Below are 24,148 nucleotides of genomic sequence, written 5' to 3'. Positions count from 1 at the left end.
GAACCTGCAGGGAGATTTCTCTGATGGGGATACACATAAAAGATCAGATGGGGTAAAGATGCCGAGGAAAGGATACTGAGGCAGGAGACTGTAAGACAGCCAAAGGCAGCAAGCCACTGAGTTTAGAGGAAGACTGTGGTATCGACAAGTTTTGTTGACTGTCAAGGGAAATTTCCAAGCTAAATAAAGTATATAGAAACATATAATGTACCTACTGCCCTTGACAAAAAGAGGCAAAGATTCTCCTCTGTAGAGTAAAATAGAACCTCAAATAACATTGAAGCACAAACACCACATTTCTTGAGGCTCCCCTGAAGTTGTGTCTCAGTTTTAATTCTAGAAGCTGCACTTTTGTTGCCATCACCCACCACATACAAATTTTGTAAAGTGGTACTTCCTTTAGATTAAAAAAATAAAGAATAAGCTTTTATCATTTTATATTTATTTCTGCTTTCCAGACAAAATAGCATTTTCTTTCTATTTATTTATAAAATATTTAAGGCATACCAAGAAGTATTGAAAAAGATATTACAGACAACCATGTACCACAATTCAGATCTATTATTATCTTTTACCATGTTTTCTTTATATCACATTTTGCTTTTGCTTTTTTTTTTTTTTTTTTTTTGTGGTACGCGGGCCTCTCACCGTTGTGGCCTCTCCCGTTGCGGAGCACAGGCTCCGGACGCGCAGGCTCAGCGGCCATGGCTCACGGGCCCAGCCGCTCCGCGGCATGTGGGATCTTCCCGGACCGGGGCACGAGCCCGTGTCCCCTGCATCGGCAGGCGGACTCTCAACCACTGCGCCACCAGGGAAGCCCTGCTTTTGCTTTTTAATGGCTTTATTGAGTTACAGTTGACATATATTACATATAACTGTGTATATTTAAAATGTATCATTTGTTAAGTTTTGGTATACACAGACACCAGTGAACTATTTACCACTACCAAGATAGTATTTCCATCACATGCCTGTATCACTTTTTAAAGAGGTGAAATTTTCCCAATACAGTTCACACCCCAGCCCTCCATTCTCATCTCCTCTTTCCCAAAGATCCTCACTATCTTGAAGTATCTTTCCTATGTGGTTGTCTTTTTCTTTTTACCTATTAGGTATTCACAGATGACATACAGAGACATTAATACCCTGTTTTAAAAGGTACAGAAATGGTCTCAGACCAAATATATTTTTTGAACTTGTTTTATTCCCCACAGCACAATACTTTTTGATATATCTCTGATTATACTTATAGATTAGACTCATTTATTTATCCACTTTATGAAAGTATCTTATTGTATGGAGAAGTGAGACAAATTGGAGTCCAAGTCAAGCTTTTTATATTATATCATGGCTGCCTTCTAAGGTGGTTGAAAAATATAATTTTAAACTCATCAATTGTTAATAGTATATGGTAGGATTATGGGTGATTTTTATTTATCTTTGGACCTTTTCCTAATTTCTACATTCTACATAATTAACATGTGTTATTTTTATAATAAGAAAAAGTAAAATATCAAGTTGAATAATTGGGGTGCTTTACTCTGTGGCTAAAATTTTTATAGGAAAACATGAGCATGAAAAAATGATTCTGAAAGTATGTATATGCAGCTGAGACAAAGTGAGAACTGAGGACAGTCTGGGGGGTATAGATATCTTCTTACTGTTTTTAAAGTTGTGTCTATTTCAGAGAAGGGAATATTCAGTGGGACTCCTCTATTAGAGCTGAAGGAATCCCATTAGATTTTTATGGGAGACTCCTAATAGACAGTGGTGGATATACTGTGTCATTTTTCTCTAGGCAGATTATTACATCTATTTATTCTGTGAATGAAAAGTCTCATTTAATCCACAAGGGAGCTGATGGAGTTCGTGGAACCAGTTTCCACTACTTTTTTTTCAAGTTGAGAATATCTGTCTATCTATTTATCTATCTATCACCCTTTTCACTTTTTTTGATTTGACTCATTTCTCATTGATTTTTTAATAATTTTTTCTAAGCAATCCCAAGTGAAATTATTAAATACTTTCCTGAGTGTCTATAGCTAAACTAAAAATGGAGGAACAGAATATTTCCCATAATTTTTCCTTTTTCTTCAAAAATGTTGAGTTGTATAATTCTGAAATACCTATCTTGGAGGCAGCTCAGGATGCATGATATGGTGGGCAAATTTCCCTGCTCTATTGTTAAAGTTTTTATCAATAATGTTGATGAATTATTTTCTTGCTTTGTACATTTATTTAACTGGAGGTTGTAATGCTTTTGCAACTTACCACAACATGGTATTTTGAGGACCGAATGATATTGCTGAAAGGTTGTGCGTCTCAGTTGTCTATGACAAATACCACTGTGGATAAATGAACTCATTCTTCTCTCTTTAAGTTACTCTAAGGTAATATTAACCCTCTTTATAAGGATGTATAATTTTGACATAGAGAGCTAGAATAGGTTTATATAGACATCCAAATTCAACATTGTATCTCCTTCCATTTGAGATGTTTCCTTTCCCCATCTATCTACTTGCCTCCTGCATTATTCATCCTCAAAGCATGCATAAACATACTGTCTTACTTGTGGCAGTTGTGTAACTGCTTTTGCCCTCACCCAGAATTGCATATAATATTTACATACTAATATTCCAATTATTTGTAAAATGTGTATGAATTGTAGGTGTACTTCAAGCTGTAGTTAAGTAACATCAAATGGTGAAAATTGGTTTACTGAAAAGGAGCAAATTTTCAAAAAGCCCCATTCTATAGAAACATTTTGTATATGTTCTTGGGAGTGAGTGAATAGTAAATACCTCATGTTCAGAAGTCTCAAAATACTGATTGTAAAAATGCACAAATATGTGTTATTAACAAATGTGTGACAGTGCAAATGATCATTGAATACTATTAATGTTGACTAGTCTCTAAAGAAAGGGGAAATTTAATTAACTGATAGCATTGTAGTTTGATTATATATATCCTGTTTTGTTTCTCAAAGGATAATACTAACAATTAACTTAGAATAATTAAGTAGTAATATATCCAAAACATCTTCTATGATAATCTATTTTTGTAAATGCTAACAAAAAAAGAAAACATCCTGAGGATTAATATCTTTTTAAACTATGGGGAAATCATTGACATTGTTCACTGTGAATTTCAAAATTATTTTATTTTAAAACATTTTGTCCTTTTTTTAGGACATTATTGAATACATAATTATGTAATTACATAATTATATAATATAGCATCAAATGTTTTAGCAGATTTACTCTCTAGTCTTATTATGTTGCCGTGTACCATTCTTTCATGTTTTACCCATAAGATACTGCTTATAAAGAAAGTGTTTGGAGACATTATAATCATATAACCTCTGTAATATAGATGATTATCTTTACTATAGATTATATTTTTCAATAATACTCCACTTGACCAGAAAACACTCAGAATCATACTTGGTACAAAGTCAACTGTCATTTATTGTAGTTTCTGAAGATGTCTTTACCCATGTTATTTTAAGTTAGCTGTTTTTTTAAAAATATTTATTTATTTATTTTTGGCTGCATTGGGTCTTCCTTGCAGTGCGTCTCTTGTTGTGGAGCATGGACTCTAGGTGCACAGGCTTCAGTAGTTGTGGCACGTGGGCTCAGTAGCTGTAGTACGTGGGCTCTAGAGCGCAGGCTCAGTAGTTGTGGTGCACGGGCTTAGTTGCTCTGCAGCATGTGGGAACTTCCCAGACCAGGGATTGAGCTGTGCCCCCTGCACTGGCAGGCGGATTCTTAACCACTGTGCCACCAGGGAAGTCCCTGGTTAGCTGGTTTTATCATCATTATACAGGTGAGGAAACAGCTCAAGAAGGGTAAATAGCTTGTCCAAGGTCACTTCTCAGGCAAGCAGTGGAGATAGAATTCAAATACTGTTGTTCTGGCTTCACTGTCTGTGTCCTTTAATCTTCAACATGCTCCCTTTTAAGAAAGAATTATGGGAGATGGGACAGGGAAGGAATAGAGATGAGAATAAAGCCAGTATTGTGATAGAAAAGTGACCACTCATTCCAACAACTTGACTTTGGTCCAGGTAAGCTAATGAAATAGAGAACGACAAATAGACCAGACAATTTTCAAGGGGAGAGTAACATCTCTGTGCTTTCAGAGATTGGTAAGTGGGGCCATGGAGACCTGGGCACCAGGATTTTTGTTCCCTGCCTTATTTTGTGCTTATGTAGCAGAAAAGTTCAAAAAGGAGTACAATGTACCAACAGGAGCTCTAAGACAGGTGAAAAAGCAGATACTCAGAACAGATGATTATTTTGGCAGAGGAATTATCACTGGTTTGAAGGAATAAAACAAAAGAATTCTATAGTTTTTTTCTGTTACAAGGAAGGGACAATTGACTAGTTGATAGACCACTGTGGAGAAAAAAATGAAGATTTTTATTCCCTGAATATTTAATATTCCCGGTGGAGAAAAAAATGAAGAGACAATTTTAAGTATAAACATGAAATGGTAGGATGTCCTGAAAAGAGTGGAAAAGAAAAGTAGAGGAGAGGTCAAGAAAATAAAATTAAGGATATCCCTGATGGTGCAGTGGTTAAAAATCTGCCTGCCAATGCAAGGGACACAGGTTCGATCCCTGGTCCGGGAAGATCCCACATGCCGCAGAACAACTAAGCCCATGTGCCACAACTACTGAGCCTGTGCTCTCGTGAGCCACAACTACTGGTCCCATGTGCCACAACTACTGAAGCCCATGCTCCTAGAGCCCATGCTCTGCAACGAGAGAAGCCACAGCGTTGAGAAGCCTGCGCACCTCAACAAAGAGTAACCCCCACTCGTCCCAACTAGAGAAAGCCTGCGTGCAGCAGGGAAGACCCAACACAGCCAAAAATAAATAAATAAATAAATAAATAAATAAATAAATAAATTTATTTTAAAAAAAGAAAATAAAATTAGTTGGCCATTCTTTGTCTGTAACTTTGTCTTATATTATTCATAATATTATAGGTATCAGGGATGTAATATTCACATGTAGCCAGTACATAGCAGCTGCTATCCTCTTATTATGAAAAATGTATAAAACTAAAGTGCAGAAAAGTCAGGGAAACACAATTTGTCAGCAGTATAACTAGGGCATTATGGGCCCAGACTTCCAGGTTCACTTACATTTCTTTTTACAGAGGCAGACTGGAAAAAAGCTCCAATAACATCTCTTCATTAAAAGAAAAAATAATGATAATATGTTATAGAGTGAGGAAGATTATGATATGTATTACTCTGGTGAGAAGTGCTGACTTTCAAAATGGAGTCTTCAGAGAGATACCTGGAAAGATGGTTACCTGAGCCAACTGGTCTGCAGCTGTTAAAGCTTTTTATAGAATTCTTGTATATTCCTATAGAAAAGTTCACTAAAGATATAGAACTCTTGAAGTTTGGGTTTACACCTTGGTTTGGTTGAAAACCTAACCTTACTTTTTAGAAGCTTTTTAGAAGAGAGAGAAACAAAATGAATTTTATTGTTCATTCTTTACTTCGGAAAAGGAGGAGGAGCTGTCCATGGTATCAGATGAATAAACATCTCTTCACTCGCATGCAGGTTCTCCACCCCAGGTTATAGGAGTCCAGGAACCCAGTAAGCCAAGGTTAAAACAGATGGGAAGAAATCAGAGTGGATGGACCAGGATTGGATTAGAGGCATCCGAAGTTTCAAAGGGTCAGGGTTTCTGTGTGGAATTCTATCACCTTAAGTTATATCATCTAGATATTTATCTCACTTTGTTGTTTACTAGAGAAAACATAAAAATTTCTTACCAAAAAAGTTCAAGAGAATTTTCCAGTATAAAAATGAAAAAAGAATTTCTAAGTCCTCTGCAAATAAATGGCATAGACAGTCCTCTTTCTATTTAATTTCTGCTGCTTATTTCAAGAGGCATCCAGATGCCTTCCTTAATTGGATCCAGTTAAGATAACCCTGATGGAAAATTCAGTATATTGGCCATAATTATCAAATTAGTGAGTCACAGACATGATTAGAAAGCCATTAACACAGCTGTCCAACTCTTGTTAAGGTTATAATTTATTCTAATTATTGAAGTTGTCCCAATTAAGTTAGTGATGTCCACCTCAAACTCAACATTCCCTAAAAATATTAGAGTGAGTTTTATTTAACACAAAAACTATTCTTGTTAATTTTGGGCAAAGAAAACAATCTCTATCTCTTAAAAGTATGTATGTAAAAAGTGCAATTCTTTTTTTCTGGTAAAGATTTTGTGTCCTAATATAGAGTTCTTCCTGATGTAAAAGAAATCATATCATGAATCCCAGAAGAGGAAAGTTGGAGGTGACCCTATAAATCTATCTCACCTAACAGCACTCTATTGTGTTAATCCCCTTTAAACTTAAAATTGAACACCTCCCCTGAAGTGAACTCTTGTGGCAGTCCATTTAATCTTTGGGAAAATTTAATCATAGGAAATTGTTTCTCATGCTACGTTCACTCATTCTTTTAACAAATACTTGTGTGCCTATTATTTGCCAAGGATTGCACCACAGCACTGTATATATAGTGGTAAATGAAAGACCCTCTACCCTGAAGGAAATTAAAATAAGAGTTGAAATATCTGAAATATTTTTCACCCATTAGTCCTTCACCTGCCCTGTAAGCTATAAACACAGATCCTCAAGAAGTTAAAGATCACTGTTATGTGCCTATAAATTATTTTCCTCTCCTAGATAAGTACTCATTGTTTTGACTTTTTTTTTTTAAAGAATTCTCATATGCAATGATTTCAAGTCCTTTTTCCACCCTGTGATTCTTGAACATCTTTTAGTTTCTTTCTACATCCCTTTGAAGTGTTATGCTCAGTATTAAATGAGATTCACCAGGGCAAAGGATAGTTTTGCTTGTGTGCTACCTAAAAGAACTTTGAAAAAGTATGTACTCCTTTGAACATTTTTAGGTTGGCATTTGAGGTAGGCATTTGAAACTTTTTCATTATAAGTATAAATAGTTGTAGTGGATGTAATTTCCAGTATATTAGAGGCATTGATTTTAAAGATGAAATTGTTACATCATTTTTTTAATGTATCAAAAGGAATGTAAACATCAAGGTGATTTAATACCCACCATTATTCATTTTGAACATACACACATACATTTGTATTTTGTTGATGATTTAGACTCACTCTTATTTCTCCTTGAAGTCATAATTTTATTTTATTTACTCCACAGAATTTTATCATAATGTAATATACTTTTTTACTTAATGTCATATATTATTGACACTAATTCTTCTCTGCAATAATGAAATCTGTTTAATTATTTATTTCTTGTGATAAGGATTTATGTATTAAAAATTTATGAGTATATAACACAATAATGTCAGTATACCACTTGTAAAAGCATAAATGTAGTACAAATTTTAATACATGATTAGTAAACAAAAAGGTAAATATTTATTGTAAGTACTTTTTTTTTATTCGGTACGCAGGCCTCTCACTGTTATGGCCTCTCCCGTTGCGGAGCACAAGCTCTGGACGCGCAGGCTCAGCAGCCATGGCTCATGGGCCCAGCCGCTCTGTGGCATGTGGAATCTTCCCGGACCGGGGCATGAACCCGTGTCCCCTGCATCGGCAGGCGGACTCTCAACCACAGCGCCACCAGGGAAGCCCTATTGTAAGTACTTTTTAAGATAGATGGGGATGATATTTTAATGAATTACTTACCCTTGAATGAAGGATTTGTCTAGTTTTTTTTGATTTTTAATTGTATTTTTTTAATTCTTTTTTTTAAATTGGAGTACATTTGATTTACAATGTTGTGTCAGTTTCAGGTGTACAGCAAAGTGATTTAGTTATACACATACATATATTCATTCTTTTTTAGATTCTTTTCTCATATAGGTTATCACAGAATAATGAGTAGAGTTCCCTGTGCTATACAACAGGTCCTTGTTGGTTATCTATCTTATATCAATATATAGTAGTGTATTTGTTCATCCCAAGGTTCTGATTTATCCCTTCCCCCACCCCCACCCACATTTCCCCTTTGGTAACTGTAAGTCTGTTTTCAATATCTGTAAGTCTGTTTCTGTTTTGTAAATAAGTTCATTTGTTTCTTTTCTTTTCTTTTAATTAGATCCCACATATGAGTGATATCATAGGATATTTATCTTTGTCTGGCTTACTTCACTTAGTGTGATAGTCTGTAGGTCCATCCATGTTGCTGCAAATGGCATTATTTCATTCTTTTTTGTGGCTGAGTAATAGTCCATTGTATATATATACCACATCTTCTTTACCCATTCCTCTGTCGATGGACATTTAGGTTGCTTCCATGTCTTGGCTATTGTAAATAGTGCTGCAAGAACACTAGGGTGCATGTATCCTTTCAGATTATGTCTTTCTACAGATATATGCCCAGGAGTGGGGTTGCTGAATCATATGGTAGTTCTATTTTTAGTTTTTTAAGGAACCTCCATACTGTTCTCCACAGTGGTTGTACTAATTTACATTCTCACCAGAAAGGAATCCAAATTGGAAAAGAAGAAGTAAAACTGTCACTGTTTGCAGATGACATGATATTACACATAGAAAATCCTAAAGATGTTACCAGAAAACTACTAGAGCTCCTTAATGAATTCAGTAAAGTTGAAGGATACAAAATTAATGCACAGAAATTTCTTGCATTCCTATACACTAACAACAAAAGATCAGAAAGAGAGGTTAAGAAAACAAACCCATTTACCATGGCATCAAAACAAATAAAATACCTAGGAATAAACCTACCTAAGGAGACAAAAGACCTCTACTCTGAAAACTAAGTTGCTGGTGAAAGAAACTGGAGATGAACCTAGGGGTAAGATGGGAATAAAGACACAGACCTACTAGAGAATGGACTTGAGGTTATGGGGAGGGGGAAGGGTAACATGGGACAAAGTGAGAGAGTGGCATGGACATATACACACTACCAAATGTAAACTAGATAGCTAGTGGGAAACAGCCGCATAGCACAGGGAGATCAGCTCAGTGCTTTGTGACCACCTAGAGGGGTGGGATAGAGAGGGTGGGAGGGAGGGAGATGAAAGAGGGAAGAGATATGGGAACATATGTATATGTATAACTGATTCACTTTGTTATAAAGCAGAAACTAACACACCATTGTAAAGCAATTATACTGCAATAAAGATGTTAAAAAAAAAAGAAATTGGAGATGACACTAACAGATGGAAGGATATACCATGTTCTTGGACTGGAAGAATCAATATTGTTAAAATGACTATACACCCAAGGCAATCTACAAATTCAATGCAATCTCCATCAAATTACCAATGGCATTTTTCACAGAACTAGAACAAAAGATCATAAAATTTATATGGAAACACAAAAGACGCTAAGTAGCTAAAGCAAACCTGAGAAAGAAAAACAGAGCTGGAGTAATCAGACTCCCTGACTTCAGACTATACTACAAAGCTACAGTCATCAAAACAGTATGGTACTGGCACAAAAACAGAAATACAGATCAATGGACTAGGAGAGAAAGCCCAGAAATAAACTCACCTATGGTCAACTAATCTACAACAAAGGAGGCCAGAATGTACAATGGATAAAAGACAGTCTCTTCAATAAGTGGTGCTGGGAAAACTGGACAGCTACATGTAAAAGAATGAAATTAGAACACTCTCTAACACCATACAAAAAAGAAACCTTGAAATGGATTAAAGACCTAAGTGTAGGGCCAGACACTATAACACTCTTAGAGGAAAACATAAGCAGAACATTCTTTGACATAAATCACAGCAAGATGTTTTTTGATCCACCTCCTAGAGTAATGAAAATAAAAACAAAAATAAACAAATAGGTCCCATTCCTTTTTCTTTCTTTCTTTTTTCTTTCTCTGAAGTGTTTTAAACTTTTGAGCAACATAAGACTGTGGGTGAGTGAGAGCTATGTCTTTCTTTTATAACACAGGAAAATGATGATACGGGGTGGGGGCAGAGAAGAATCTTGACCATAGTCACTTTCTCAGAAAGATTAGTTGTGAAAAGAATAAATATGGATGATGATGATCTGGAAATTGCTTCCACTTAAAATATTCATGTGCTTGTTCCCTTTCAAGTCTTTGTATATTCCCAGAGGTAATTTATATTCCAGTCTAAGGACCATTACTTCAGAGTGCAGTCTAATCAGAATACAGTAGAATAGGATTTTTATCTTCCTCATTTTAGAAACAATATTTTTATTAATATAACTGAAGATCATGTTAGCTTTTTCATGGAACAAATCATACTCCAAATTTATACAAAGCCCACAGTTACCTTTAAATTAACTTTTAAGTCTTTTTCAGCTATTCTCCTGCTGAGTTTTGTCCCTCCCAAATCATGTAGCTGTACAGAAGTTTAAATTTATCTCTGTCAGGTTTCAACATCTTACATTCAGTCTTTACTCCAGCCCGTTGAGATATTTTTGGATTATGATTCTATGTTCAGTCTACAGAAAGAGCACTTGAAGAGCATGGGCATATATTCCTAGGAACTAAAAAATACAACACTTTCAGTAATCAAGATATACTTTGATTACACTGGTACTTAAGAAAACAAGTAATTTTTGAGATAGTTTATCATAAAGGAACTAAAAGAGCATTGGAATTGTGGGAAGTGTTGAATTTTGATTTCATTTCTTTCACATAATTTATTCATCAACAAACATGAGTTACCTTTTGTGTGCTGGGCCCTGTGATAATCACTATGGAATCAGAGATGAAGATGATTATACCTGAGCAGAACAAGCATAAAGGAGTTAGACAAACCATTGGTAATAGTAAAGAGTGATAAGTGCTATGAAATTTATATGTACAAGATGGTCTGGGGTACCCAGGAGAAGCATCAACTTCTTATGGAAGGGAAGCGGTAAAGGAAAGCTTCTTAGAATAGGAATCTTTATGGGAAATCTACAATGATAAATAGAAGCAAAATGTACAAAGAACAGGAAGTATGTGATGAGTGAAAGAAAGGGTATTTCAAGAAAAATGAATAACACATTTGAAGACATGGAAGTATGGAAAGTACCTACTAAACTGTTAAACCTATGGAACATAAAAGATCTGGCTGAAATAAAGTGAGCCTTCCTACAAGTAAAGCAGGGAGAATAAGTAATGTATTCATTTTTCTGGCAGAGGGAAACGATAATCGAAGATGATAAAGTTCCCTGAATTATGTGAAAATGAGAATTCTCATTAGTAAAATGTGTGCCTGACAAAGAGGCAGTTGATATCCTATCTCATGACATCAACATTTTAAGTGTTGGATTTCTAAGCAATTTTACCATTGAGTATATATGTTTTCTCTCCCAGGATATCTTTTCCCTCATCTGTTTGCAGAAATTCTGCTTTTCTTCAAATGTCAGATTTGAAGGCCACAACATGCCTACTCTCAGAATCCTCACCACACTTTAAACCTAGTGCCCCATGAATATACCTGCATATCATGTTATAGTACATGGAGTATTTGTTTCCTCAAATGATCATGAGTTCCTTGAAAGCAGGGACCATCTCTTTGTCAATTGTCTATCCTCCTCACGTAGAACTATCACTTTAACTGCTCAAACAATATTTTTTGATTAAATACAGTAGGACCCATTTTAGAGATTGTAAATGTATGTATCTGGTGAAGTAATGTTCATATTAAGTACCATTACTATCCCTAGGGAGGGAAAACACTGAAAACAGTGAACTACTGACTCTGAGGAAGTAGGATTAGCTACTCACAGATAAAACGACGTAGTCTCTAAAAATGTACTGCAGGAATTTAAACTACCTACACCTTGGTTTGGTAGGGTTCTCTGGACAATCCTCCTTTTTTGAATTCTAGATCTCTAAGAAAATACTCCTTTGGAATGAGACATTCTTCCTTTAGTTACCAGGTTGTCCCCTAACTTCCATGAAACATGCAAACTTCATATTATCGGGAATAAGATAAAACTTTGTTATAGTGCACTAACTGGGATATAGATGAAAATGTCATAATTGGATTGTAAGGGTATAGTTGATTACAGTGATATAAAATAAAGGGGCTGCATTTCTTGGCTCATGCAGGTATAATTGCCCTTGATAAGAGGGAAGGCTAAACTCAGTTACCCCAGAAACAACAGATACATTGGCTTCTCACTCAAGCAGCAACCCAGAGTTATAGAACTAATGTTGCAGTCTTTGACTTGCCCTTGCCTCTGTTGAAACCATAGGCTTCAGGGATGATACTTAGTAGCATCTACTCTTCCTCATTACCTCATGTCTTTCCTGCCTGGAGTGGTGAGAACTTCAATTCTGCCTCTCCCTGGATTCTGGAGTGATGCAAGTAGACGTTGAGATTGTTCTCTTTTATTCTTTTATCTGCTATCTATGCATTCTGTATAAGAGCTCAGAGAGAACAATGTCACTTAGTTTTACCTTTTAAAACTTGGAAGCTAGTTTTGAAACAGATTAAAACGTGTATTCTGTTATATACTCTTCACAATATTTATCCCATTAGCTCTTCACAAGAACCCTGAAATGTAAGTAGAGATGTGTAGAAGAAAATTTTTAGGGTGAATTTCCAACTTACAATTCTCTTTCTATAAGAATGGCACACCTTGCCCAAAGGCAAAGCCATGTCTGTAACAGGACACTAAAATGAGACTCTTTTGGTCTTAGAGTTCAGCTGTGAACCCAAAGCTGAGAATAACAATAACAGCTAATACTTACATCCTAAAATAAGGTACTAGGTCATCAGTGCAACACTTGTCAAGGGGGGGTCACCTAAAACTAGTTCTGCAACCATTAGCCTATCTTCAAGAACCAGGACTATTTTGTAAGTGGAAGATTCATTTCAAGAAAATTGATGGTGGAAACACCTTTGAAGAGAGTTCTTATTGAAGTGTTGTGCGTTTCTTTTCTCCTCCCCAGCGGAAAGTTACATTTGTGGAACTACTTGGAAAAGCATGTGTCCCCAAGGGTAGATGCAGGCACAGGTGCCTGATCTCTCCTGGACACATCAGCATGAGAGGCTGTCTGGAACTGATCCAAAAACAGGGCATGTGGAAAGGGGTTCAGTGGGTGCAAGTTACACATTCATCAATGGCAAATCAAGTACAGGAGTTTTCCTTAAAACACAAAGACCAATGATAAGAGCAAGACGTTTGTCATGGTAAAGGAGTCTAAGCCTAAGAGGCTGTGAAGGTTAATTTTGTGTGTCAACTTGACTGTGTCATGGGGTGCCTAGACATTTGGTCAAACATTATTATGGGTGTTTCTGGGTGATATCACCATTTGAATCAACAGATGAAGTAAAGCAGATTGCTCTACACAACGTGAGTGGGCCTCATCCAAATTAATTGAAGACCTAAATAGAACAACAATATAAAAAAAAAGCTGAGTAAGACTGACTGAGCTGGACATTGCTGTTTTCCTGCCTTTGGACTTGAATTGAAAAATTGGCTCTTCTTGTGTCTCAAGAATGCTGGAGTCCAGACTGGAAGTTATACCATAGCCTCTCCTAGTTCTCAGGCCTTCACACTCAGATTGGAACTAAACCTTCAGCTCTCCTGGGCCTCCAGCTTGCTGACTGCAGATCCTGGGACTTCTCAGCCTTCATAATTGCACAAACCAATTCCTTATAAGAAATACAGATATCTATATGTCTGTGTATCTATGAATTCATGTATCATCTTTTTCTATGTATCCTATTGGTTTTGTTTCTCTGGAGAACACTGACTAATACAGAGGCCTATGTGGATGGCTGGACCACTGGAATCCACGACCTGAGTAGAAGTTTATAAGTACTTCCTATGCTGGGGATAGGTCCCCTGAGAGGTCAGATCATCAAAGAACCCAGAAAACACCCTATGAGAGAAAGAGGTACCTAGGACCTTCAAAGTCGGATTGAAATCTCAAGACTGTTCTCTTTCCCACTAATTCTTCTTTACTTCTGGACCTGATTCCAGAGGAACAGCAGCTAAGAGACTAGAGAGGAAGGGAAACTAGGAAGACAGAAGAAGCCAACCAGCTCCCTACCCACAACCTAGAGCAGGTTTTCAAGCCTGAGTCAATTCTAAGCAAGAGCAGAGAGAAACGTTAACTTAGAGGTGATATACGAATTTTATTATTAGATTGGGTTGAGCTTTTTAATATCGGAAAATGACCAGAAAATCCATGAGATCTATTTCTGTTTTCTTGCAGGGGGTGGGAAAGAATGATTCATAGAGTAAACTGAAGGTAGCAGTGGTGAGATAGAATAAAGATAGAATAAAGTTTCTTTCTGCCTGTAGCTTTGAAGTCCAACTCATTCAATACCATAGCTGTATTTGTATTATATGAAGCTCTTCCTTTGGTTCAACTGACTGAATAAAAGATGGATATCAACTAGAATGGATTACAATTAGATTTGATATCCTACTAATTTATTTTATGACTGAGCCTCATGTTGTTATGTAACCAATTAAATATAGCCATCTGCATAGACTTGAAGAGTTAACTTTAATATATTTATTAGCTGTGCTCTATTATTTCATGTCTCCTTAATACATGCTACTGCTGGAAAAGTAATTATTTTTAGTTTGGTGAATTTAGCTACAATTTATCAACAATGGTCTCCCTTTTCCTGGAAACCGGAAACAATCTTTATGGTGATGGGGTAGGTAAAACAATGCTGATGGCCACCTTATAACAAACTGGCACTTCAATTCCTTCCAAGTGCATTATTTTTCTTTCTAGTCTTCCTTCCCTAGTATAAAATTAACTGATGTTTTTATATCAAGAATTACAGTGCAAAAAGTGCCAATATTAATTAAGCTAGAATTTGATTTCAATGGTAAACTATCCTTAACTCACTCCACGTTTTAAATAATCTTGGGCTTCTAAAACTCCATATTAATATGAGAGCAAATCTCTTAATGTAGCTTTCACATATCCCGATTCAGTGACCTCAAGCTGGCTCCCCTCAGCTTTATATTCTTTTAGAAAAAAAATTGAATGTGAATGGGTTAAAGGGAATATACTCTACTATTTTCATAAAGCCTACCATTGTTTTACATTATCCTTGGTTATTTCACGTAATTGTAATTCCTGCTTGGTCCACAATGTCATTTTATTTAACGATCCTTCATTGAAATGAAAGAATCTATTGAATACTTTAAAGTATAAAAGATTCCTGGCAGGAAAAATAATTCCATTCGGATAGTTCAATTGAAGAGACTTACATTCAGGTATTATTTAAGAGGTGAGGGTAAGGTTAAGGAAATAAGCAAAGGATGATGAAGTTCGCAGAGGCTAGCAACAGAGGGAGGTCAATATCATCCCTAGGCCTGAGGTCCAGGGGAGCAAATAGTATCACCGGAGCCCAGTAGTGGTGGAGGAGGAGCAGCTCTACAACCCCAACCAGAAGCACAGTGCTGAAACCGGGGCCAGGGGGCAGGAGAATACTCCAAGCCCCTTTCTCTTGCTTTAACATCTCCATCCCATTGGGGGTCAAGCCTAGTTGGAAGCCAGTACAGCAAGGGAATAGGGATGCAGCTCATATGGGTCAGCTGCTTGAGACCAAATGAGGAAGAAGAAGTGATCGTAAGAGACTGGATCTTAAGCAAGTGATAAATGGGGGAAAACAGTCTTACTGACACCTAGGCTGAGGACACATGATCACAGATATTCACAGGTGTGTGTGAAAGCTGATTAGCTGATTTTGTCACTGAGGATGAATCTGTGTTTCCTCAGTTGAGTAGCCCTGTGTATGTTTTAAATGCTAGAGATTTTAAACAATTAAGAGCCAGAAGGTGTCTGCTAGGCACAGTGCCTGAAGTATGAACTGTCACTGAGAATTCAGAAGAGCTGAAACTCTGCTTTACTTACATGGATGGTTAAATTCTGAGCCAACGCCTGTGATTCTAATCCAGATCAAACCCAAAGGAGTCCAGTCTTATTCTGGCTGATGATGCTGAACTGGGTGGCTGGATTTTCTCTCCTGAATGGGGCCTATGGGTTCACACTGAGCTGGAAGTTCCAAGCCATCTGATTCATGCTGTTGCTTGACCCTATAATTCTTTCCAGGTCTGAAGGCCCAGGGATTGCCCAGGACAGGACTAAGGCCATTTGGAACATCTCTTCATTTGATTGAATTCTTACTTCTTATACCTAGGCACATACAAAATTAAGTGAAAAATTAAATTATAATTTTGCTTTCCTACAATTCTGTTTCAGAACTATTGGGATTGAGGAACTAAATTTGATATCTTGATCAAAACTTCTCTAATCAAGAATTTGTATACAAACCCATATAAAGTTCTAGATTTCTGAAATAAACTTTAACATTATGTTTAAACAACCAAAGGAATTGATCATAACTATTTATGAGATTCTAACAGACATGTAGGAAAAATATTTTATCAGAAACAAAAGGTTTTCCACTAGCCCTTAGAGGGAAGAGGCTTCTTTTGGACACCAGCATTTCCCTTAAATAACCTTGAGTTTTCAACTGTCTCCAACAAGTATAATTGTCTGGCCAAGTCTGAGAGTTTTGGCCAAAAATACTAACTTGAATGGATATTTCTTACAGATTTCACAAAATCCAATTAATTCTTTATTGCCATCTTGTTTTGAAGAGTAGGGATTGTCTTAGAGCTATTATGCCTACTGGTTACATTGGGGAATAAAGTAGTTTCTCTGATCCAACATCCTAAAGGCATTCCCTTGGCAATGAATGTACAGCCAAAGTTCCATGCTGAGTTGATAACTGTTATGTTTTATCAATTAGTCTTGCTCTATGTGTCCCTCCCATGGGCATGGAAAATATTTTCAAAATTCATTGGTCTCTTCTTAAGACAGCACTTTCCCCATCTTAGCAGAGCAGACTGTTTTTATGTATTAAAGATCCCAGTGGTGTGAAAGGGGAAAATTCTATCTCTGCTTAATTCTGTTAAAATAAAATCTTAATTCTGATTTTATTTCACTAATCCGATCATTAAAGGAATCATTAAAAATACCATCGTGCCATATTATTGTTCCAATATGAGCCTTAGATACATTTGCCAAAATGAAGAATTTGATTTTCTACATTTGTAAATATGTTAAAAGTAGGCAAATTAAACTATCCCTCTCTTATACAAACGTTCAGCAGTAAGTGTGATGGGCTAGGGATCTGTACACACCTGGTCCAGAGCTGACTGGTTTCTGGTATGTATTCGTAGTATCTGAATCTCAAATGCAGTGTTGAAGGAGAACATTAAATGCTGCTCCTGAACACTTTTAAAGAAATCTGAGATATTTTAAAGAAAATATGCATTCATTTTGGAAAATAATAAAAATATTATTCATACTCATAGCCAACCAGCTGAGCTTGGTATAATTTTGCTGAGAGTAATTAGGCTCCAGGTAAGGATATTTTTATAGAGACTGAGATTCAAATCGAATTCAGTATGTGGATATAGGAATGAATTCTGGGGTTAACTAAAGGTAAAACTATCTTTCCCAACTTCCAGAAAATGTCCATGAGATGTTACAGTAAGCAGCTGTCCATGTTATCCAAGTGAGGGATTTTTACTGTTAACGAGCTTTGCCATCAGCTACTCTGTCTTTACCCTTCCCTTCACACTTACCTGAAGTTTCTATCATTAACTTTCTTCCTTTGGGTTAAGACCTTGAGCTTCTAGAATACTCATGTGCAATGCAGATATGTCCTGAGAGGGTGGCATGCAGAGCCCTTAGCTCCTGTCACACAATTAACCCAGAGTAGTACCTCAGCTTGAACAGTTATCACCCAACAAAGTCCAGAGAAAACGGGATGCCTCATGTGTAAATTTGGTGTGAGGAATGGGAGAGAGGAATAAGGAGGAGGAAAAGTTTGAAATGTGAGAATAAAGTTCTTTATGGGGAAGGCAGGCCCTGGTGCAGAGCTCCTAAGAAGCCAAGAAAACAAATTAGGCAACAAAGACACGTATATAACATCAGGTGAAGGCTTAATTAAGATTTCTACCTGTCTCTGTCTTGCTATTCTTGTAATTTCTTTCTTCCAGGGAAATTTGCCTCCAGAATTTTAGTAAAGGAGTTTTCTTATCAGTCAGCCTGACAGTTTCCCCAAATATTCTGGGGAAATTCATAATTGATTATCTCCTTGGTGTATGGCATAGAATTTTTTATCACATTAATTCCAGGTTTAAATATTCTTATCCTTTTATGACTCTTTGCAATTTAACAGATTTAAATTATCATCTGTATTTTTATTTCCAACAGTATTTTCCATAACATTTTTTTTTTTAAACATCTTTATTGGAGTATAATTGCTTTACAATGGTGTGTTAGTTTCCGCTTTATAACAAAGTGAATCAGTTATACATACACATATGTACCCATATCTCTTCCCTCTTGCCTCTCCCTCCCTCCCACCCTCCCTATACCACCCCTCTAGGTGGTCACAAAGCACCGAACTGATCTCCCTGTGCTATGCGCCTGCTTCCCACTAGCTATCTATCTTACGTTTGGTAGTGTATATATGTCCATGCCACTCTCTCACTTGGTCCCAGATTACCCTTCCCCCTCCACGTATCCTCAAGTCAGTTCTCTAGTAGATCTGCATCTTTATTCTCATCTTGTCCCTAGGTTCTTCTGATCATTTGTTTTCTTTTCTGTTTTTTAGATTCCATATATATGTGTTAGCATACGGTATTTGTTTTTCTCTTTCTGACTTACTTCACTCTGTATGACAGTCTCGAGGTCCATCCACCTCACTACCAATAACTCAGTTTTGTTCCTTTTTATGGCTGAGTAATATTCCATTGTATATATGTGCCACATCTTCTTTATCCATTCATCTGTTGATGGACACTTAGGTTGCTTCCATGTCCTGGCTATTGTAAATAGGGCTTCAATGAAAATTTTGGTACATGACTCTTTCTGAATTATGGTTTTCTCAGGATATATGCCCAGTAGTGGGATTGCTGGGTCATATGGTAGTTCTATTTTTAGTTTTTTAAGGAAGCTTCACACTGTTCTCCATAGTGGCTGTATCAATTTACATTCCCACCAACAGTGCAAAAGGGTTCCCTTTTCTCCATACCCTCTCCAGGATTTATTGTTTGTAGATTTTTTGATGATGGCCATTCTGACCGTCAGAGATGATATCTCATAGTTTTATTTGCATTTCTCTAATAATTAATGATGTTAAGCATTCTTTCATGTGTCTGTAGGCAATTTGTATACCTTCTTTGGATAAAAGTATATTTAGGTCTTCTGCCCATTTTTGGATTGGGTTGTTTGTTTTTTTGATATTGATCTGCATGAGTTGCTTGTATGTTTGGGAGATTAATCCTTTGTCAGTTGCTTTGTTTGCAAATATTTTCTCCCATTCTGAGGGTTGTCTTTTCATCTTGTTTAAGGTTTCCTTTGCTGTGCAAAGCTTTTAAGTTTCATTAGGTCCCATTTGTTTATTTTTGTTTTTATTTCCATTTCTCTAGGAGGTGGGTCAAAAGGATCTTGCTGTGGTTTATGTCATAGAGTGTTCTGCCTATGTTTTCCTCTAAGAGTTTGATAGTGTGTGGCCTTACATTTAGGTCTTTAATCCATTTTGAGTTTATTTTTGTGTATAGTGTTAGGGAGTGTTCTAATTTCATTCTTTTACATGTAGCTGTCCAGTTTTCCCAGCACCACTTATTGAAGAGGCTGTCTTTTCTCCACTGTATATTCTTGCCTACTTTATCAAAGATAAGGTGACCATGTGTGCATGAGTTTATCTCTGGGCTTTCTATCCTGCTCCGTTGATCTATATTTCTGTTTTTGTGCCAGTACCATACTATCTTGATTACTGTACCTTTGTAGTATAGTCTGAAGTCAGAGAGCCTGATTCCTCCAGCTCCGTTTTTCGTTCTCAAGATTGCTTTTGCTATTAAGGGTCTTTTGTGTTTCCATGCAAATTGTAAAATTTTTTGTTCTAGTCCTGCGAAAAATGCCAGTGGTAGTTTGATAGGGATTGCTTTGAATCTGTAGATTGCTTTGGGTAGTAGAGTTATTGTCACAATGTTGACTCTTCCATTCCAAGAACATGGTATATTCCTCATCTATTTGTATCACCTTTAACTTCTTTCATCAGTGTCTTATAATTTTCTGCATACAGGTCTTTTGTCTCCTTAGGTAGGTTTATTCCTAGATATTTTATTCTTTTTGTTGCAGTGGTAAATGGGAGTGTTTTCTTGATTTCACTTTCAGATTTTTCATCATTAGTGTATAAGAATGCCAGAGATTTCTGTGCATTAATTTTGTATCCTGCTACTTTACCAAATTCATTGATTAGCTCTAGTAGTTTTCTGGTAGCATCTTTAGGATTTTCTATGTATAGTATTATGTCATCTGCAAACAGTGACAGCTTTACTTCTTCTTTTCTGATTTGGATTCCTTTTATTTCCTTTTCTTCTCTGATTGCTGTGGCTAAAACTTCCAAAGCTATGTTGAATAAGAGTGTTGAGACTGGGCAACCTTGTCTTGTTCCTGATCTTAGTGGAAATGCTTTCAGTTTTTCACCATTGAGGACGATGTTGGCTGTGGGTTTGTCATATATGGCCTTTATTATGTTGAGGAGAGTTCCCTCTATGCCTACTTTCTGCAGGGTTTTTATCATAAATGTGTGTTGAATTTTGTCGAAAGCTTTCTCTGCATCTGTTGATATGATCATATAGTTTTTATTCTTCAATTTGTTAATATGGTGTATCACGTTGATTGATTTGCATATATTAAAGAATCCTTGCATTCCTGGGATAAACCGCACTTGATCATAGTGTATGATCGTCTTAATGTGCTGTTGGATTCTGTTTGCTAGTATTTTGTTGAGGATTTTTGCATCTATGTTCATCAGTGATATTGGCCTGTAGTTTTCTTTCTTTGTGACATCTTTGTCTGGTTTGGGTATCAGAGTGATGATGGCCTCGTAGAATGAGTTTGGGAATGTTCCTCCCTCTGCTATATTTTGGGAGAGTTTGAGAAGGATAGGTGTTAGCTCTTCTCTAAATGTTTGATAGAATTTGCCTGTGAAGCCATCTGGTCCTGGGCTTTTGTCTGTTGGAAGATTTTTAATCATAGTTTCAATTTCAGTGCTTGTGATTGTCTTTTCATATTTTCTATTTCTTCCTGGTTCAGTCTCAGAACGTTGTGCATTTCTAAGAATTTTTCCATTTCTTCCAGGTTGTCCATTTTATTGGCATATAGTTCCTTGTATTGTCTCATAATCATTTGTGTTTCTGCAGTGTCAGTTGTTACTTCTCGTTTTTTATTTCTAATTCTATTGATTTGAATCTTCTCCCTTTTTTTCTTGATAAGTCTGGCTAATGGTTTATCAATTTTGTTTATCTTCTCAAAGAACCAGCTTTTAGTTTTATTGATCTTTGCTATCATTTCCTTCATTTATTTTTCATTTATTTCTGATCTGATTTTTATGATTTCTTTCCTTCTGCTAACTTTGGGTTTTTTTTTTTTTGTTCTTCTTTCTCTAATTGCTTTAGGTGTAAAGTTATGTTGTTTATTTGAGATGTTTCTTGTTTCCTAAGGTAGGCTTGTATAGCTATATACTTCCCTCTTAGAACTGCTTTTGCTGCATCCCATAGGTTTTGGGTCATTGTGTTTTCATTGTCATTTGTTTCTAGTTATTTTTTAATTTCCTCTTTGATTTCTTCAGTGATATATTGGTTATTAAGTAGTGTGTTGTTTAGCCTCCATGTGTTTGTATTTCTTACGGATTTTTTCCTGTAATTGGTATCTAGTCTCATAGCGTTGTTGTCGGGAAAGACACTTGATATGATTTCAATTTTCTTAAATTTACCAAGGCTTGATTTGTGACCCAAGATATGATCTATCCTGGACAATGTTCCATGTGCACTTGAGAAATAATGTGTATTCTGTTGTTTTGGGGTAGAATGTGCTATAAATATCAATTAAGTCCATCTTGTTTAATGTATCATTTAAAGCTTGTGTTTCCTTATTTATTTTCATTTTGGATGATCTGTCCATTGGTGAAAGTGGGGTGTTAAAGTGCCCTACTATGAATGTGTTACTGTCGATTTCCCCTTTTATGGCTGTTAGTATTTGCCTTATGTATTGAAGTGCTCCTATGTTGGGTGCATAAATATTTACAATTGTTATATCGTCTTCTTGGATTGATCCCTTGATCATTATGTAGTGTCCTTCTTTGTCTCTTGTAATAGTGTTTGTTTTAAAGTCTATTTTGTCTGATATGAGAATTGCTACTCCAGCTTTCTTTTGGTTTCCATTTGCATGAAATATCTTTTTCCATCCCCTTACTTTCAGTCTGTATGTGTGTCTAGGTCTGAAGTGGGTCTGTTGTAGACAGCAAATATATGGGTCTTGTTTTTGTATCCATTCAGCCAATCTGTGTCTTTTGGTGGGACCATTTAGTCCATTTACATTTAAGGTAATTATCAATATGTATGTTCCTATTCCCATTTTCTTAATTGTTTTGGGTTCATTATTGTAGGTCTTTTCCTTCTCTTGTGTTTCTTGCCTAGAGAAGTTCCTTTAGCAGTTGTTGTAGAGCTGGTTTGGTGGTGCTGAGCTCTCTCAGCTTTTGCTTGTCTGTAAAGATTTTAATTTCTCCATCAAATCTGAATGACGTCCTTGCTGGGTAGAGTAACCTTGGTTGCAGGTTTTTCTCCTTCATCACTTTAAATATGTCCTGCCAGTCCCTTCTGGCTTGCAGAGTTTCTGCTGAAAGATCAGCTGTTAACCTTATGGGGATTCCCTTGTGTGTTATTTGTTGTTTTTCCCTTGCTGCTTTTAATATGTTTTCTTTGTATTTAATTTTTGACAGTTTGATTATTATGTGTCTTGGCATATTTCTCCTTGGATTTATCCTGTATGGGACTCTGTGTGCTTCCTGGACTTGATTAACCATTTCCTTTCCCATATTAGGGAACTTTTCAACTATAATCTCTTCAAATATTTTCTCAGTCCCTTTCTTTTTCTCTTCTGCTTCTGGAACCCCTATAATTCGAATATTGGTGCGTTTAATGTTGTCTTAGAGGTCTCTGAGACTGTCCTCAACTCTTTTAATTCTTTTTTCTTTATTCTGCTCTGCAGTAGCTATTGCCACTATTTTATCTTCCAGGTCACTTATCCGTTCTTCTGCCTCAGTTATTCTGCTACTGATCCCTTCTAGAGAATTTTTAATTTCACTTATTGTGTTGTTCATCTCTGTTTGTTTGCTCTGTAGTTCTTCTATGTCCTTGTCAAACGTTTCTTGTATTTTGTCTCTTCCATTTCCAAGATTTTGGATCATCTTTACTATCATTATTCTCAATTCTTTTTCAGGTAGACTGCCTATTTCCTGGTGGGTTTTTGACTTGCTCCTTCATCTGCTGTGTGTTTCTCTGTCTCTCCCATTTTGCTTAACTTACTGTGTTTGGGGTCTCCTTTTCACAGGCTGCAGGTTCGTAGTTTCTGTTGCTTTTGGTGTCTGTTCCCAGTGGCTAAGGTTGGTTCTGTGGGTTGTGTAGGCTTCTTCATGGAGGGGACTAGTGCCTGTGTTCTGGTGGATGAAGCTGGATCTTGTCTTTCTGGTGGGCAGGTCCATGTATGGTGGTCTGTTTTGGGGTGTCTGTGGCCTTACTGTGATTTTAGGCAGCCTCTCTGCTAATGGGTGGGGTTGTTTTCTGTCTTGCTAGTTGTTTGGCATAGGGTGTCCTGCAATGTAGCTTGCTGGTCATTGAGTAGAGCTGGGTCTTGGCGTTGAGATGGAGATCTCTGGGAGATTTTCACCGTTTGATATTACGTCAAGCTGGGAGGTCTCTTGTGGACCAGTGTCCTGAACTTGGCTCTCCCACCTCAGCAGCACAGCCCTGACGCCTGGCTGGAGCACTAAGAACCTGTCCTCCACACGGCTTGGAATAAAAGGGAGAAAAGAAAGAAAAAAAGAAAGAAGATAAAATAAAATAAGGTTATTAAAATAAAAAAATAAATAATTATTAAGAAAAATAAATTTTTTTTAAGTATTAAAAAAAAAAAAAGACATACAGAACCCTAGGACAAATGGTAAAAGCAAAGCTATACACACAAAATCACACACAGAAGCATACATATACACACTAACAAAAAGAGAAAAAGGGGAAAAAATAATATATCTTTGCTCCTAAAGTCCACCTCCTCAATT

The sequence above is a fragment of the Grampus griseus genome (assembly GCF_964374135.1).
Source record: "Grampus griseus genome assembly, chromosome: 7".
Classification (NCBI taxonomy): domain Eukaryota; kingdom Metazoa; phylum Chordata; class Mammalia; order Artiodactyla; family Delphinidae; genus Grampus; species Grampus griseus.
This window is presented reverse-complemented; position numbering follows the sequence as displayed.